The 18440-nt window shown below is 38.9% G+C and overlaps 1 long non-coding RNA gene across 2 annotated transcripts in view; it reads left to right on the top strand.

The window, feature by feature from the left end:
* Positions 1-1742: 1742 nt before the first annotated feature.
* Positions 1743-18440, top strand: part of LOC139800606 (uncharacterized) — a 29406-nt gene continuing 12708 nt past the window's right edge. The window contains exons 1-3 of one of the 2 annotated variants that reach the window (XR_011727835.1): positions 1743-5611; positions 6733-6892; positions 15000-15200. This is a non-coding gene — a long non-coding RNA (uncharacterized lncRNA). Of the gene's footprint in view, positions 5612-6697; positions 6893-14999; positions 15201-18440 lie in introns of both variants that reach the window. The other variant, XR_011727834.1, reaches the window with a different exon arrangement.

The raw sequence follows: 18440 nt of genomic DNA, 5'->3' as shown, positions 1-18440 counted from the left end.
TAAATTTTCAGTAGCCTGCATCTCTGGTGTCCTGCATTAGTTCTTAAATAACTGTAAAAAAAAAAAAAAAAAAAAAAAAACAGAATAACAGCAGTGTTAGAAATAGCATAAAATAAAGATATCTGTTTGGAAAATGTCAAAAAGTGCTGAGGGGGAACCAACTCTGATTACCTGCTGGATTAGTTTTGCAAAGCTCTTCAGAAATTCTTTGGGGTTTTTTTTCTCATAATGTTCACATGAAGATTCACAGTGCTGTAAGACAAAGAAAATCATGCCACTTCTAAACAGCACATCAGAATCCTAAATAATACTTAAACCTTTCTTAGTGAAAAATCAAGTGTTATAATCTCAGACTTTTACAAATGGAAAAGCTGAGACACAGGGTATTTCAGAAAGGGAATGAATGTAGTAACAACACCTTTTGTTCACCCATTTTGTGGTGATCCCTGTTCTTTTGACTGGCGTGGTGGTTGCCAAGTACATACGTGCATTTGATTGACAGGGTCAGAGGGAGTGTCTTTCCCAGAAGTGCAGAAAATTGCACATCTTAAATTTCTAAAGTAATGAACAGCAGAGGAGTTTTTCTGAGTTTGCTTTCTACAGTTCAACTGCTGGAGGTGGTGTCTGCTATAGAAAATAAGGAGCAGTGACCACAGTTGTGAGCATTGTGAGGTCATCCTACCTCTCCAGGGTTGCTGAAGGTGAATCTTTTCAAGACTTCAACAGTGTGGCTGAATGTAGCATTTACTTGGCTGTTTTTTGGTTGTAATTTCAGTGTGCCCTTCTGGAAGCAGGTCACAGCTGTGAACAGGCATCCATCCTAGGGTAGGAAAAGAAGGAATAGTTTTCAAACAAATGTTGCATCAATTTTACCTTCATTTATGTAGGCTGTGGTTCCCAAGATACTAATTGGGAAGACTGACCGATATTTTGTGTGTGTGTGTGTGTGTTTGTTTTAGAAATGCAAGAGATCTTTTACCCATAATGTGCTTTTTCTTTGATAATTATTTAAGTATTTTCTCATAAAATAAATGACTCAGATGTCTACTTTAATATTAATGATATCCAATGAAAGAAAATGCTACCGAAGGGTAGATCATGTTACATGTAATAAGTTTTCACAAGCATGGGAATGAGTATTTTAATTTTTTAGAATTATGACTATGACTCTGGGTGGCTCCTCAGCACTACATGTGGGTATATAGTTTTTTCTTCCTAGTTTAGTGCCACTTCTAGTATTACTTAACAATTATTTTTAGAATTGATGAAGAGGGACATATTTTCAAGTGCCGTTGAAATATTCTCACATAATGGCCTGGAAATGAAGCAGAGGAAGTAAGTTAGTGTGCTTACTAAAGGAAAAAGAGCGACTGAGGGTGAGAAGCAGGATAAGGAGCCAGGTCCCTGGATTGCATAGTCTTAGAGTGTTTCTTTAAGTGTGCACTTTCAACCCAAGTGAAGGGAAGTAAGCACCATCTGTATCCAGCGTGAAAAAGAAGCCATCTATTCTGTTCATACAAGTTTTCCGTTGCAGCAGCTTCTCTGGAATTAAAGCAGCCTCCCATTTTCCTTTCATGGTGCAGCTGTATATTAGTTTTACTGATGCTAACATAAGGAACATTTAGAACTGCTGATTATATGTATTAAAAGTGCTGCAAAGCCCTCATCCCTGTTTTGCCTGTTTCTGTTTCAGTACCAACTGCTACTGAAGCTGAATCTCATCTAGTTTATTAGATACAAGGAGAAGTTTGCTGCTTCATATGTGTTGCTAATATCAAATTTTAATAGAAACATTTTGTGTTGGTTAGATATAACATTTTATTTTGCTTAACAACCACACATGTATATTTGTTTTGAGCTTCTTACGGTAACCAGTCAAGCTTACTGGAAAAAAAACATTAGTTTTTAAAGAAACCAGTTTTCCAGCTGAAACTGAAAACATTTTCTGCCTCATCCGTGCTGAGCTGAGAAACCAGCAGTTCTCATATATGCTGCCTTTTTTTTTTTCCTTTCTGAGTTAACAGCTAGCTATAGACAGGCCCACAGTCAATGGACCACAAGGATTGTGGGGTTCATTATGTTGTGATGGATTAAGCACTTTGATGAGGAGGACCAGTCTGAGAGAGGGGATGCAGACAAAAATGTAAAACGTCTGTGTCGGAGGCAATTTGCAGCGAAACTTTACATTTGCCTCAAACTGACTTTACAGATAGGCCTGAAAAGCCTTCACTTCCTGAATTAGTGATCAGCAGGGGTTAGATGCTGCTCTGATGTAAATCAGCATTGTGTCACTCCCTTCAGCTGCAATGTCAGTCACCAGCAATAATCTTCTAGACTAGTTTTGAGACTACTTTTTCAGCCTCAGCATGTTTTCCCTTGGGTAGTAAACCACAGACATTTTAGTTACAAAAGGTAGTTGTCTTCCTGAATATTCAAGGCCAAATACACATCTGGCATAAGGAAGTTATCGTAGAAGCAATATTTTGATATTTGAAATACAGTAATATGAAGGACTTTTTACTAAATCCTATTTCATTAGGATGTTACTGCACCCCATCACCATGACTGCACACAGGTGCTATATATATGACTAAGTCACCTTAGTTGGACAAGCCAGCAAATGTAAATTTCATTCCATAAGATGAAAAGTTTGCTAATGTGATTGCTGATAATAGCTATTAACACACTAATAATTTTTTTAAGTTTTTCATCAGAGGTTGAGCCTGTATCAACTTAGCACCTTCTAAATATATGAATTCTCTGTGTCTGGTTTTCAGCCGAGGTACTTGGGACCTCCCAGAAACAGACTGTAAAGCCATAAGCTGCAGATGAAGTTACCTTCCTTGCTGAGCTGACCATGTTTTTTGAGACAGAAAACAAACTAGCAAACCGGCTAAGTGATTAGTCAGCAGTTGATTTTCTTTGTTTCAGAGGCAGTGGCAAACACTGCAGTAAAATGACAGCAAATCACCTTTTCACTTTGATACCGCAATTTAGAGAGAGTGCTAACGAAAAAACCCCTGCAGTCACTTAGGGTACACTAGCTTTTTGCACTGCAGTTGTTTCTAGCAATGAAAAGGAATGTATCTGTTTTGGTCATGCTTCTGTATGTTCTTGACAAGTGAAAAATGTGCCCAGTTGTAAGTCCTAGGAAGGAGGCTGACAAACCCCATGTGAAATAGGTGAGTTTTTGTCCTTTCTTCTTGTCGTTCTTTGCAAGAGAGCTTATAGGCCTGAGTAAATAGCATTGCACTCTGGGTGTTTTTCAGAAACCTTTGCATAGTGATCATTTTTATAAATGAAAAATCAAAATTGTTTGCCGTCTGAAATAGGGAAATTTCAATCAAATTTAAGACAACTCATAACAGAAGTGTAACATTAGGTTAGCCATGGCTAGCTCTTGGTCTTTGCTGCATGTTGGAGATTATCAGAAGAAGGCAGGATGCGTTTTTAAAGAAATGTTTCTATTATTAGCATTTAATTTCACATTAAATCTTGCACCATGCCACTTTCGAGTATGCACACGCTTTCAGTGACTGGTGTAATGCACTAGTTATACTGACCTTGGAGCACACAAAATATCAGAATTAAATAACATGTAAATAAATATCTGTTCTATAAAAGGATTCGCAGGGACTAGTTCTTGTAGTTTTAACTAGTTATAAATCCAAAGAAAATATTTGCAGAATGCAGTTTTATCTTCCCATTGATAGTTAGACCCTTGTGACAAAGGTTGTCTCAGAGGAACCAGTGTGACTGCACAGGGGAGGAAGTGCTGTGTAACGTGGCCTTATGCTGCCACTCTTGGCATTTAGCTTTAGCAGGAGGGACACAGGGGTCTCAGCACTGCTTCCAGTGTGGCATCATGAAGCACTTCCATCCCATGACCTTCATCCCCAAGAGCACTGCTGCTCATCTGTATCTTGTATGAAACCTCACTCTTTGCACCTTTTCTTGAGTAAATGGAATGCATACAAATTTGAATCTGTGAGTGTGTTAGAATGCACACATCATAGCAAAATAGTAAAGATTCCATAATATAAACCCTTTTGTCATTAAAAATCCAGAAATAAGGAACTTCGTTAAAAATACTTCGGTTTTCAGTCTAACTTCCATTAAGAGTGGAAGGTCAAAGATGTGAAAATGAAGGTATGTGCCATTTGTCAGTGGAATAAACTAGTACAAAATCAAGTTGATATAATTAGAAAGAAATTAGATATAATTAGATATAATAGAACTAGAAAGCAGCCTCACCATAGGGTTTTCTGGTGTATGCAGCAATTCAACATCCTAAAATAAAATAAATATAAGTTAGAAAAATTTAACAATAAGAATGATGTGCCTCACAAGGTATATTCTAATAAGCAATATGTAATGCTTGAAAATAATTCCGGTGTGATGGCAAGTGCATTGCTTACCTTATCTTTCACTGTAGGTTCTAACCGTTTAATTGTCTTGAAAAGCTGTTTGTATTTGGCTGTTTTGTGTGGAGCTGTACTCAGTGCCATACTGGAACAGAAGAAAAGCACACAGAAGATAATCATGCTCCCCATACTGATGAGTTTTGTTTTTAAATGTGCCAGGAGCAAAGTTGTGCTATTCAAGATTCACACTTCAGTTTGAGCTGTGCTCAGGTATACTACTTACCTACCTATATATTGCTCCTTGAGGGAGATGTAAAACCCACCCATTTCAGTTTGGAAAGCTTTGTAGAATGGATTAATGAGTAACCCCTTTTTCTTTTCCACTGGCTAGGTGCATGCATGCGAATTTCTGCGTAGGGGGCAGGGATTGGTGGAGTGAAAGAAAATATGCCCTGTCTGCATATTGGACAGGAAAAAAAGAGAAAAGGGTGAATTCCCATTTTCACTTTGAATCAAGAAACGAACGTAGTAAAAAAGTAGGTACTTGGAAACCACAAACCTAGGTAAACAAAGATTCTGCATTTCTTTCCTGTTTCATACAGCAACAAATCTCCCCAGTCTATCTGAAGCTCTTCTGTACCGTGGTGTAGAACTAAGAAATGGTTATCAGTGCTGTGGTATTGTCATTGAAAGGTTCCTGTGTGCCATTAGAGGGCAGTTCAAGTCACTTGGACCCCTTCACTATGGTGAACAAGAAGATGCTCAAGTTCAGATTAGATATTTGTAGAAGTCAGAAGATTTCAGATGGCTCTGGAGATTCTTTATAAAATCTACTCAGTGTTTGGCCTTTAGTTTAGTGTCTAGAATACTGGCCTGTGTAATTTGCTGACATGGTATAAAATTCACCTTTGTGTTTCTGTCTGGTAGGTGGATCTCGGCAGTTGAGTTGGATCTCTTAATTCTCATTGTTCATTTCAAACCAGACATTTCAGCAGATGAGAGCTCAACCTGGCATACTCAATGTGTTTTCATTTTCTGTATTCGTACGATTGTTCACTGTATGCTGTTGATGTGCTTTTTTTAATCTTTCAGAAAAAAGATCTTAAAGGAATAAATTTTGCAGGTGTGTGTGTTCATACATGGGGCATTCATGTTCTCATGTATGCACACATGAAGTATATTCTAGTGAAAGGGATAGTTAATCACACCTAATCTGGAACAGAAATCCTGAAAAATGAGAACTGAACGTAAGTAAGAAAAGAGTACTTTCTTCTACCACATAGTCTAAAATTAAATTTCTTGAAGTAAAAGTATTGTGATATTTATGTTCATGGATGTGTCTTGAAATAGTTTTAGCTAAGCAGGGCAGTTGGATTTTTAAGTAGGGAGTATCTCAATAGTTTTTATTCAGAAGTGTCAATTTGTAGTTAAGGCTCATTAATGGTAATCAATAGCATCTTTTGTTTGAGAAACTATATGGTGACTAGCACTTATTTTTATTCTCTCCCTCCCCCCTTCCCATTCAATATGAAGTATTGCAATTTTTTTTTCTATGGTTCAACACCTCTGTAAGATTGTTGAGACGGTGGAGAGACTATTTCTGATAGTAGTATTCTTTACATGAAGAAGGTACTTGGCTCTGCTCCTCTTTACCAAAACAGAACCTTCGTGTTCTCTGTAGGTTATTGACTAGTACCTTGGATGAGTCTGCACTGTATTCTCAATCTAGTTTTTTTACTATATTGTTGGAAGTAAAGGAGCAGGCGGGCAATAGTGTTTGCTTCTGTGTTTTGTCTGTATTTCAGCTGACAGTTATTTTGAGAAGCTCCTTTCAGCCCAGCTGCCACTGATGACATGCTATCCCTGTCACCCTTTATTTTCTTCATCTTTATTTGATTGATATGTTGGAAGCTTTGCACTTGAATGTGGAGTATGACTCCATTAGCTCTGTCCTCATTAGGTAGTTGTTATTTACTCATCTAAAGAGATCACTGCAGATTGTGTTCACCAATTTCAAGACCACTCAAGAACTTCAATTAAAGCATAATGGGCTTGAGGGGGAAAGAGAGGGTGTTGAGCAACCTCATTATTTTTTTGTCTTTTGAGGAGTCATCACAAGCTTTGTGTTTAAGAAGAGCTGTTCTGTTAGGCTGTTACTGCCCCTTCACATTTGGGTTTACTCAACAACCTTGCATACTAAGTCCAGGTGGGAGAGCCCTGCTGATGTCTGGCAGACTGTGTGTGCTTTTGTGGTCCTAACAAAGCAAACCTTCTTACAGAGCAGTGCACTGCAAAAGACAGTTAATGATAGGTATAATGATACATAATGACAGGTTGATTGTTGTGAAGACCACTGCATATTTTACAGTGAAGCCTACTGTGTGAAAATTAATGGCTGTACATTAATACCAGAGACTGAGTGATGAGTAGTACTTGAAGAGTTGTCATTTTTTACCAGAAGCATCACAGAAATATGGAAGACTTTATTCATTGGCTGGTTCAGCAAACCTCCACCAAATAAATGAGAGGTAAGATGACTTTATCTGGGATATTCATAAATTAAATCTGTTATATCTGAAATCAGTTTTAAAGTTGGTACAGTAATTGGAACAGGAAGCTATAGAACAGGTGTTTGACAGTGTAGTAGAGGGTGATTCCATATCATGAATCTAGAACTTCAGAGTCTTTCAGTTAGAGACTGTAAGTCACAATAATTGCTTGAGGAAAGATACACTGACAGAGAAAGTGAAATATAAGGACAAAGCAGAACTTCCTTTATGTTTAGGAAGCGGAGAAAACTCCTTGATATCCCTCTGTATCAGATTAGAGTGAGCAACATGCCTTTTATATACGTCACTTCTCTTTTGTGGCTTAGGAACATGCTGAGTCAAATAATGACACTCTCTCGTGTGCCGTCGCCTGCCCAGCCCCAGAGGGACTGCAGCAGAATGGAAATCTGAAAAACCTCCCCTCCTGGGCCTCCTCTTTCCTCTTTGCAACACGCAGGAGCTGAATGACTTCAACCCTGAAAGTCCAGTTCCCCCACCCACATTTTCCTTTACATTACAGCTGAATGGAGGCTTTTCCCATAGCTTAGTCATTGCTATGGCTCAGCCAAAAGAGCTTGTAATATACATGCTGCTTTCAAAGAATTTTTATAACTTAGATATATGAAATTTCTTGACAATATTATCTGTGATTCTGAGGTGGGGGAGGATTATAGGAAAGCAAGGGAAAGGAGTTATATTGGAAAATGGGAGACTAGGAGGAAGACTTCTGTGTAACAAATTCAGGAAAATTAATCTTTAAAATATTTCTGAAATCTTTGTGAGTTGGTGACACACTCTTTCAATCTTCTTATTATAAGCTTTGGTATAATTCTGTCTTTTAACCTTGCTTTGAAAAAAGAAAATTCGACCTGGGAAAAAAAAAAATCTATTCCTAAATTGCATTTGCCATAAAGGTCAGAGTAAAGACAACTCTGAATGTTATGAGGCAACTCAGAATGTGGTGACATAGACAAAAAAAATTAATAGGCTGCATACAACAATATAAAACCATTTCCATTCTCCATAATGTTCCATCAGAATTAATGTGTATCCATTTTGTAGTCCATACTGATGGGGGTCTAGTAAAAATACCCTGTGCAGTAAATTAAGGAATTGGAGGAATACGTGGATCAGCTCTTAGAGGAGATTGTGCATTTCTGTCCTGAAAGAATGAAATGAAGATCAAAAGGGTGCCAAGCAAAAGCTTTTATTACAGAAGATTCTACTTATGTCATGCAAGGGTAATTACCCTGGGTAATTTATAGACAATTTATAGTTGCTGGAAAACAAGAAGAATATGACAAGTGTTCGACTAACTGTGTTATAAAGTGAAGTGTCTTCAAAGAACTGGTGTGAGTGCTGAAGAACCCTCCTGTCTGCAGCTCCTCCTGGGGGCTGGAGAAACAAGTACCTGGGTGCTGTGGGCATGTCAGTGTTCAGCCTCTAGATGCTACTAGATTTTATAATTACTGTGTTCCACTGGTAGCAGTGAACATCAATAAAGCTATAATGTGGTTCTCAATTGCAGTTAAGGCTGAGGTGCAATGCTGTGTAACAGAAAAAAAAGGCAGTTTTAATAATGAAAGAGACTTGGTGGATGGAAAGTAGGATCTGCTTTCAAGAACAGAATCTTAATCTAGTACAGCCCTGCTCATGGTTTTGTGTAAGCTTTAGAAACAGCTTCAGCTGGTGAAGATGCATGAGAAATGCAAAGCCATTTGCAGATGTTCCTCTATTGCATCATTTGTTCTGTATTAACTGACTTTGCTCTCCCTGCTTCAACAGAAGTCGGTGCTATGAGTACAAAGCAGAACAATTTAACATTAGCAGCAAAAGCATCTAAAATACCAGGTACCTCTTGTTCCTGGGTCACATCAGTGATGTTTGTCACACACATAGCTTGATTGATGTAATTGTAAGTAGCAAACCATGTTGAGCAAAAGTCTTGTCATCATCCGGGCCCTGAGGCAGCTCTAGACCCACTACGCACAGAACTGTCCTTAACCAAGTCCTTTCAAATCTTTCCTTAAATCTTGGAGCAGCTTCCCACCTCCTGGGTCACAGCTTTCTCTGCATGTAGGATGGAGGCAGCTTCTCTGGGTCACCAAGTCTGATCTTCTGCCATTGCAGGCATCAGTGTCATATTGTTCCTTTCACCTCTTAGCCAAAAACTCCTGCATAAGGCTTTATTAGTTCCACTTCTGTAGTGATAAGAGCTTAGAGCCTTTTCTGTGCTGGAGCTGTGTCCCAGCTTTTATAGGGCATCTTCATTTATACTTAAAGTACTAATTATCTTTTCCCCATACCAGAGGACAGGCACGTTCAGAAGGGAAGGCAGCAGTTGACAGGAAGTCAGGCTGCCAGGGTTCTCATAACAATTTGAGGGCAGAAAGTTGCTCAGTTGAAAGCCGCAGGTGGCTTCACAGTTACTGCAGTCTGTGAAGCTTCTGATACAGTAGTTTGGGTCATTAAAATGTGATCCAGGTAAAAAATTCCTCTTCCAAAGGCTTTGAGAATTCATTTGTTTTGCTTTGTTTTGATTGGGATGATTTCACTGTCAGCTCTATTTTCTCCTTGGTACAGCTGACAGATTTACAAAACTGAGTGAGTTACTGGAAGTCAGAAACTCCTACTGGCTCTGCTAATCAAAGCTGTGGCTCTCCTACACAACAGAGTATCCCCTTAGTACACAAGGCTGGGGGGGTCACTGGGTTTCTCTCTGCAACGTTATTCCAGGAATTGTAATTGAGTGCCAGTGCAAACAGCATTCAACACTTTAGCTGTGGCTGAAATGCAATTTCTGACAGAATTATTTTAAGAGGACCTAGGGAACTCTCAACTTTACAGCCTGGTCTACATCTAAGACTCTTGAAGCAGTGGTATCACTCAGGTGGGATTTGCTGTTATTTTTTCAGGCAGTTATATCAATGAAATAATCTCTGACGTGTATTTATTTATGCCAGTATAGAATTATTATAAGTAGGAATACTAACTGTTCTATTTCTCAAATATAAATTACTCTGTGAATATAACACACTTTGTTATGACTTTACACACAGATCTGCTGTTTAATTGTTTACAGCAGATTAGGGAATGTTCTTAGATGACTAGCTCATTCTGTGCTTAATGGATAACACTTTTATCTAATAGCTCAGAAGCTGCTCTAATAGCAGCTTTTCTTGCTAAACTTATTTTCAGATGTCTGTTTCTGCCCTTATCTGTAAAAAGGCATATCTAACAGGTATGTCTGTGTCATTGCCCACAGTTAGATCTTCTATGTGTGCATAGATACAGATTTGAAAAGCTGTATAGCACAGTTGCTTTGCGTAATGAGTTTCATTTTTTTTCACAAGTCAGCACCTTAAGTGAACCTTGGAAAAACTACTGTGTGATCAGTCATAGCACTGAAGCATCAGCACCCGATGGGTACAGGTAGTCTTGGATAAGAAGCTGAATGCTGTGGTTTCAGTGACTTATCATTGAAACCTTGTGGTTTCTGTGTAGGAGGCTGTATAAGCTGGACACGCTTGACATCCTTGTTTCTGAGCTGTGAAATCTGTACATCTAATTTAAGAAAATTGTTTCTGGTTCAATTTTATTTTTTTTTTTTTTCAAAGTCAACATATTTTTCTTGCATTCAGTGGAAACAATAATGGAAATATTTTAAGATGTACTGTGAGCCTATTTTGACCTCAAAAAGGGGAAAGAATCAAGATAATCTTGATTATGATTAAAGGCCTAAGAAGGAAATTAATGCTTTTCTCAAGTGTGAAGACAAATAGAGAAGCTAACTGTGGGAAATTACATAGACATTATAAAATAAAAAATCTTCCAGGTGAGAGTTTGATTTTTAAAAAATCACAAACAACTAAAAAGGTAATTAAGTATAAACCATGGTACTAGTACCATGCAGGGTAATCAGAAGTATCTGTAGTCTTCCAGGTGATCTAAATAAATAAGTTTACGTGTAAGGTACATCAAAGAGTGATCGGTCTAAAGGTAGGACAAAGAAGAATGTGCAGTAGAAGCATTTGCAATCACCAAAAGCTATAATTGAACACTGGATCAGTTTTGTGCATTTTTCTTTCATGGTTGGATTTTATGCTACACTCAGTGGAGTGATACAGTTCATTGAAGTGTGAAATGTGCTGTTTGGTGCAGCAAATGTGGTAGCTGTGAACAGCTGAAACTGGAAGGAGGGCAGACTAAGTTTCTTGGCTTTACTCTGATGTGTAGCAGAAGCACATCCATGGCTGCATTGCCCAATTGGAACCAGGAGAGTTATGGACCCACCTGCATTGGTCTTTCCCTTACTCTTTTCCCTTCAGCTCTGGTGAGAGTCCACCATTCTATAACAGAGCTGGGCTATGGCAATAAAGGATACCTGAGCCTCTAAACTTGGCAAATCTTCAGTTCTTTTCACTGTAGGGACCCACAAGTGCCCAGACCTTGAGTTTTCACCACCAACAAAGTGAACTCTGGCAGGCAAGTTCCCAGAAGCATGTACACTATTCCATGTCAGTGAACTTATGGAAAAGTATTAAAAATTAGCAAAGACCTCTGCATAGAAAGCAAAGGATAAGAAAAAGAACAAGGTACAAAGTTTCTTGCTGAAATAGAAGTAAAATAACTGCTTGCGCAAAACTACTCAGTGTGTTTGTGGGAGTACAAAAATGTGTCTGAAAACATCATCAGAGACTTCTGTGTGAAGGAAAATTGAAAGTGTGATCACCCACCATAAATTAACTTCAAAAGGATGACTGCAAGATTCATTTCCATAATTTTCAGTAATTTCTGTATTAGAATACCAATTGAAGACCAAAGACTTTGAATTCTTGGTGTTGTCTAACTGGTCCTGACAGGAGAGTTGATTCTTTAAAAAGAAAAAAAAAAACCAACAAAATGTTGCTCTAATGTTGTACCTTTGACTGAAAAATTAAGGCATCTTATCTTGTGTTTTCCTTTGAGAAACCTGTGCCAGTATGCATGATACAGACTTTTTTCCCCCTCCTTTAAGCACCAGCCAGTCACCAGCTTTGGTGTTCATCTCTCAGGGAGCAGATTAGGTCACTGACCCAGCCAAAAATGTGCCCTTGCTGTGGCAGGGAGCTGTTGGGCTGGAGCATAGCCCTCCTGCCTTATGGTTTTTTGCTTGCTTCTAACAGGGCCAGAACAATATTCTTTGACTTAGCAGACCAGGCTAGGGAATAGGGATTCAGCAGCAGGTAGTGGTTTCCTTTTTTTTTTTTTTCTCTCACAGAAGAATACAAAGAGTTTCAGAATTTTAGTGATATCTTTCTTTAAACATCAAGGAACAGGTTAAATATAAAGATAATTTTATAAGGTTAAAAAAAAATGGTCAGAAGAAGACAATATTTTATACAATAAATTGCCTTCACTCTAAAAAATAGTATTTTATATAGTAGCTTTTCTTCTCAGTGTAAATTATTCTTCAGTGTCATTTAACATCTTTCATAAGTTAGTGAAAGATGGCCTGAAATGAGCTGATGTGGACTGCCAGGCAGTTCTTCAGACTTGCACAGCATTTCTTTGCACCTAATAGAAATGAGGCAAAAGAGCTTTATTTAGCTTTTTTTTTATATATATACACTGACTGGAAAGACCAGGCCCTTCTGTACTCCTTCCCAAAGGAATTCAAGGAAGCTTCCAATATATAGTAACTTATCCCTGCATCCCTTGTAACTCATCCCTGCATTTCTCCAGTTGAAATGAAATATCCTAGGCTGAAGCATGATCCAGTATTTCTGGAAGAGTGATGTTGTGCATGAACAGGACCAGGTCAGTGCTATGAGAGAGTTATTGCGATGGTATGAATGAGAACAGCCTGAATCCACACCTCCATTTCTTTTCAGTCTAGTACTGAGAAAGCTTTTCAGGTCTGATTAGTCATTTAAGTGTCAGAGAAACTATTTTTAAAAAAAAATATCCTTAGTAAATGTGAGGCATAGCTGCTCTCTAGTGGATTTGTGAATAGTGTCAACAATGTAAGTATGCTTAATATCCACAGAAAATAGTCATGTAAATACTGAGCTGAGAGACAGAACAGGGAAAGTGGTAGATTACCCCACTTTGGAAAGTTTAAAGTCTTAGCTTGACAGGGTGCTGGGACATGTCATACAAACTGTAGTGTTAGAAAGGCTGGGTCAGGTGGTCCTTGAGCTCCCTTCCAACCTGGCAGTCTATAAAACTTCAGCACATGTAGTTTCTCATTTGCCTTGCTTTCTCTGTTCTCCTTCTGTAGCTGACTTACACCAGGGCCATAGGGAAGTGGCAAATGCAATAGCAACTTTAAAAAAAAGCTCATGTCCAGTGGTGTGGTGTGCAGTGTTTCATTATCAGTATGTTGTAGTTTTGTTTGTACGTGAGTGTGTTTCCATTTAGCATCATGCCAGAGTGACAATTACCTTAGAGCTAAGGAGAAGGGGAAATGTACGGAGTTCTTCTCCCAGACTTCTCCAGCAGCTTCACTGGCACAGTGATTAGCTACCTGTCCACTGTACCTAGTAGATGTGGAGAAGGCTGTGGATGTTGTCTACCTGAACTTCAGTAAACCCTTTGACACTGTCTCCCACAGCATTCCTAGAGAAGCTGGTGGCTCATGACATAGACACATGTTCTCTTTATTGGATTCGAAACTGGCTACATGGCAGAGCCCAGAGACCTGTAGTCAATGGAGTTAAATCCAATTGGCAGCTGGTCACTAGTGGTGTTCCCCAGGGCTCAGTTTTGAGGCTGGTCCTGTTCAGTATCTTCTTCAGTGATCTAGATGAGGGTATTGCTTCCTCAGTGAGTTTGCAAATGGCACCAGGTTGGGTGGGAGTGTTGATCTGCTCAGTGGTAGGAAGGCTCTGCAAAGGGACCTGGGCAGGCTGGACCAGTGGGCCAAGGTCAATAAAATGAGGTTTAAAGACACTGGCCTTCTTAATTCATCTCCATGCCATCACAAACATTTTTTAATGTGTTACTTTCCCAAATACTACAAAGACAATTTGTATTGCATTGATTTCAGCCTTGTAAGATGATTGTGTTCACATTCATCTCAGCAATATCATAGCAAGCAACTTCCCAGCTCCATGCAGCTTGTGGGGAGGGAACATTCTAGATGGGGTAGCATATGAATCTTGCTAAACCAAAAGAAAGATGTTTGGAAAAAATGTGTGCTGATGTTGTTGCAGCCTGGGTGATTCTGATTGGTTTGTCATAAGAGAATGGACGTAAGTCTGACTTTTGCTACCTTTAGTAACCATCAGATCTATCCTTTAGTTCAGTGGGATTATGATAATGGTGGTTTAAATGAAAGAGGCTCAGACTTTGAAAATAAGAATGGGCAATTATTTTTGCCTCCATAGTGAATTTAACAGGCTCATCTGAAAGCTAACATTGACATATTCTTACAGGTCAATCTGAACTGTACAGAGGTCAAAATATGTATGTGAAAACTAATATATTCTGTTTCCTTTTTATTTAGCTTCCTGTATGCCGAGCCCAGGTTGTTTATTTTTCTGAATGATGCAATGGGTTAATGGAGAGTATGTGGGTTATCAGCAAGGAAATCTGAAGGTACAAGGACCATAACAGTATATTAAGTTTTGCTTTGATTTAACTGGTGGAATTCCATGCAAATGGAAAATTGTGACAGTGTATTGCCATCATTTTATCAAGAGGATACTGCAGGAAGTAACCTAAAACACAACTGTACTACATCTCATTTCTAAATAATCCCTTCAAGTCTTTCAATTCAAAATCCTTGCAGTTTTTTTATGAAAAAATAACCCACACGCATAGTCCTTTCTGCAAAGGTTGAGATTTAGAGGGGTGTGAAGCTTGAAGGACTGGATGGACTCACTTAAGAATGAAGATTGGTCAGCAGGAGATTGACATTTTCTAGTTCAGCGTGCATAAGCAAACAAGTGAGTTCCTTTCTGGAGAGTCCTTTCTATGGCAAGCAGCCTTTTCCATGGAAATGCACTTCATTTGCTTTAGAAACCCTAAGGAAGTTAAGGATATTTTAAACCAAACTTTTTAATAAAATAGCTCTCCTTTTTTTGTGTTGTTGCTTTTTTAGGTTGTGTGCAGCAATGCAGAGTAAGCTCAGTTGCCGTCTAGAAATAAAAGGATTTGGTGCACAGAGAAGCTGCTCTCAGCCCCCCACACTCAAGAGCTTCAATGTGGTGCTAGTGGCACGTGACAGTGTGGCCAAGCTTCCTTCATGGGGACCCACAGGCACTGTCCAAACCCTCATTCAGTGCAAGCTGCTCCCTGCCAGGTAAGCTCCAAGATATTTTTGAGTGTCTGGCCACAGGAAGGACATTGGGACCATTTGGTGGTTATGTTCACTGTTGTGCAATTTGATGGTTCTGAAGTATGTACAGATAATGGCAACATGGCCTTATGGACAGCAACAAAGATTTTATTTGAAGTGGTTGTGATGCATCTTTTTTAACTACTGTGGCTTGGATAATGACCAATAATAATATCTTAACAAACAGCAGGGAGGAAATGCCCTATGGTTTACCCCAGCTTAGCTCTGCATGTTGGTATTCTGAAACTAGGGTGGGGTGGTTTGTATTTTGATACAGCATTATCTAGGAGAGGAGGAAATAATGTGAGACCTCAGCCTGTGATCTGAACAGTGTTTTTTTTCCTGACTGATGTTGTTGCTTATACTCCTGTTTGACTGCCTGGAGCTAAGGCAGCTCGTTTAGTCTGGATGTTCTTTTGTGTGATGTGACTCAGTGTAGAGGGCAGCAGCATCAAATACCATCCTTTTTCTGAATTGTTTTCTCCATAAACTCCATACACAGAACAATACTGAGCAGGGTAATAACTAATCCTAGGACACCACAGGGGGGAAAATAAGCAGCAAGACGAAAAAAAAAAATGGAGAAGAGAGAGTGACACTAGAGAGGTGAAGCCGAGTCAAACATCCTTTGTGCCTGGAGGAAAACCATCATGACTAGGGAGCATACTTGTAGGAGACAGCTGCCTATATGAACTGAGCCTTGTGCTAGATGACAAAAGAGGCTCCTTGGTAAGATTAGCAGGCCAGCAGACGTCCCTGGACAGTTCCAGAGCACAGGATGTCACCTGTGTGTTCCTGCCCACTGAGCATCTGCACCTACACAAATCCCTGCCTGTCTTGTCCAGGAGGCAAAATCTCTTTGGGATTCCCAAAAACTTTGGGAACAGCTCCTTCAGTGGAGATGCCAAGCCATCCTTTTCTCCTCCTTAAAATCATTCCTGGCAAACAGTTTCCTCGGGAAACCTTGCTTTCACTAATTAAATTAGTTTACCCAAGGCTCTGAGAATTAAATGTCCAGGCAATATTTTTCTCCTAAGTTTATAGGCAAGATGTGCATAACTAAGTGACTTCAGTGCTTAGCACGTTCCTCCTGCTGCAAATCACAGGACCTGTACCTGCCAGCATCAGTAAGAAACCCTGTGGCATTAGTCACAGCTAGTGGCTACCTACATTCATTCTGTCTGAGCAAGAAGACTTGTGGTCTTATTTCAGCCTCCTCCCTAGAAGTCTCAAAGACAGGCATCCCCATTTTGGGCAAGAGACATACTTCCAAACCTTACTTATCCCTCTTACTATTACAGCATCTGTTTCCTCCTTGGCTTTGACTTTACATTCCCCATCACTCTGTCCCTGTGAGCACTGGGTGCTCCCACAGCATTGCATGCTGCCTCCATGGGGTTACTGTGTTCTCACCCCCCATTTTCCCTCCTCTCCCTGGCTCCTGCTGCAGCTGTTAAAAAACTGGCATGTCCATGTCACCAGCCCTGCTCTCCCCTGATGGCTCAGAAACTGCTCCCCAATGCCTTTCTCTTTTTAAAGACTGTGTCTTCTTTTCACCTAATGCTCACCATTTCTCTCTTTGCCGTCAAAATCTGTTTCTGTTCTAAACAGTTGTATTTTGTTTGTCTTGAGAGAGTCTTTTTTGTACAACTCTGCCTCATTGATTCTCCACTCCTTCCTAAATCTCAGATGGAAAATGCCTCTTCCTGTCCTCAGACTTGTTTTTGTCTTCTGCTGAGACTGATTTAACTGACTGTTATTCTGCACTTCCAGTGTTGCTCAAAAGATGCTGCAGAAAACAAAGTTGTATCAAAACAGAAAACAATTTCAGAATGGGATGAATCACCTTTTCTTCAACCTCCAGATAAAAATAAATAATTCTTTTAAAAAAAGATGATTCACTGTAGAAAGTCTATACAAGGTTTCTTAAATTCAGTTCTGGTTTATTATTTGTGAGGCAATTCTGTGCTTCTCATTCTGGCAACGTGGTATCGTTTTACTTGAAAATGGCCTGGAGGTTTGATTGACTCATTCTGGGAGATGATTTTATTTTGTTGATAATTTCAAAGGCTACTTCTGCTTATTTCATGAAGCATATGTTGTATTTCAGACTACAGATTATTTTGGAAAAACTCAGTAAGTGTATACTAAAACAGAACATGAAGTATAATAAAAATACAGCACACTTAAAATCAATGAAAGGCAGTGCTTTTTATACACAACATACAAGCTGTGGAAGCTTTTGCCACAATATCATCAAGGGTAAGACCTTTGTGAGATTCACAACAATTGGAACTCCACTCACTGGAGTTGATTTTCAGACCCCTCAAGCTGGATTCAAGATTTAAAGATGCCTTGTTTTAATGAAGTAAAACAAAAAATATAGGCTGATCCTCTGTCATTTCTACTGTTTTGCCTTGTATTTTGTAATCCCATACATGAATAGCAGCCATGCTTTTATTCTGATTTTCTTACAGACTTGAATTTCTGAGGATAAAATTTGTTCCTCAATATATAAACAGTGTTTTGCAAATTTGGTATTAATTGTCAAAGACAAACTTGTCTACTAAAGGAGTTTTCAGCCACCTCAGAGTTTCCAGTGGCAGGTAATTCTCAGGTACTGAAAAAGTTGACAGTTGTCAAAGGTTCTGGTTCAAGATTGCCTTTAAGATGATACTGTGTATTTACTGCAAGAAAATACTGTGTATTTTCTTCCTTAAAACTTTGTCAATAACATTTGCTTAAGCATTATTTCTGCAACTGGAAATGGCGTAAGAGGGGTTTTCATTTGGTTGCTATCATAGAAGATCAAGTTTCATTAAGCAGATGGGGACTCAGATATTCCATACAGTTCTCAATTGATTTAAATAAAGATATTTAGCATCAGTGAATGTGATGTTGATTTAAATTTACATTTCTGTGAATTTAAGGCCTAGATGACCAAAAATCAAGAATTTCACACTTTTACCATGTAAAAGGAATAACAGTGCTCACTGTTTGGAAAGTTTGGTAGTTTAACCAAATGAATCCCTTCTCTTTCTACAAATAATCAGGCTTAAGGGAGAAACTTTTGATTTCTAATCACTGCTAAATCTAATCAGACTAATTACTTCCAGTAAAAACTTTGGAGTACTTAAATATGCAACCTGTAGTTTGCTGTGCCACTATTGTTTGTATTAGGGGGAGCTTTGCTTTAGTATTTGT

Source organism: Heliangelus exortis, chromosome 10, assembly GCF_036169615.1.
Source record: "Heliangelus exortis chromosome 10, bHelExo1.hap1, whole genome shotgun sequence".
NCBI lineage: Eukaryota > Metazoa > Chordata > Aves > Apodiformes > Trochilidae > Heliangelus > Heliangelus exortis.
The sequence above is the reverse complement of the archived record's forward strand: the minus strand, read 5'-3'. Positions and strand labels throughout refer to the sequence as shown.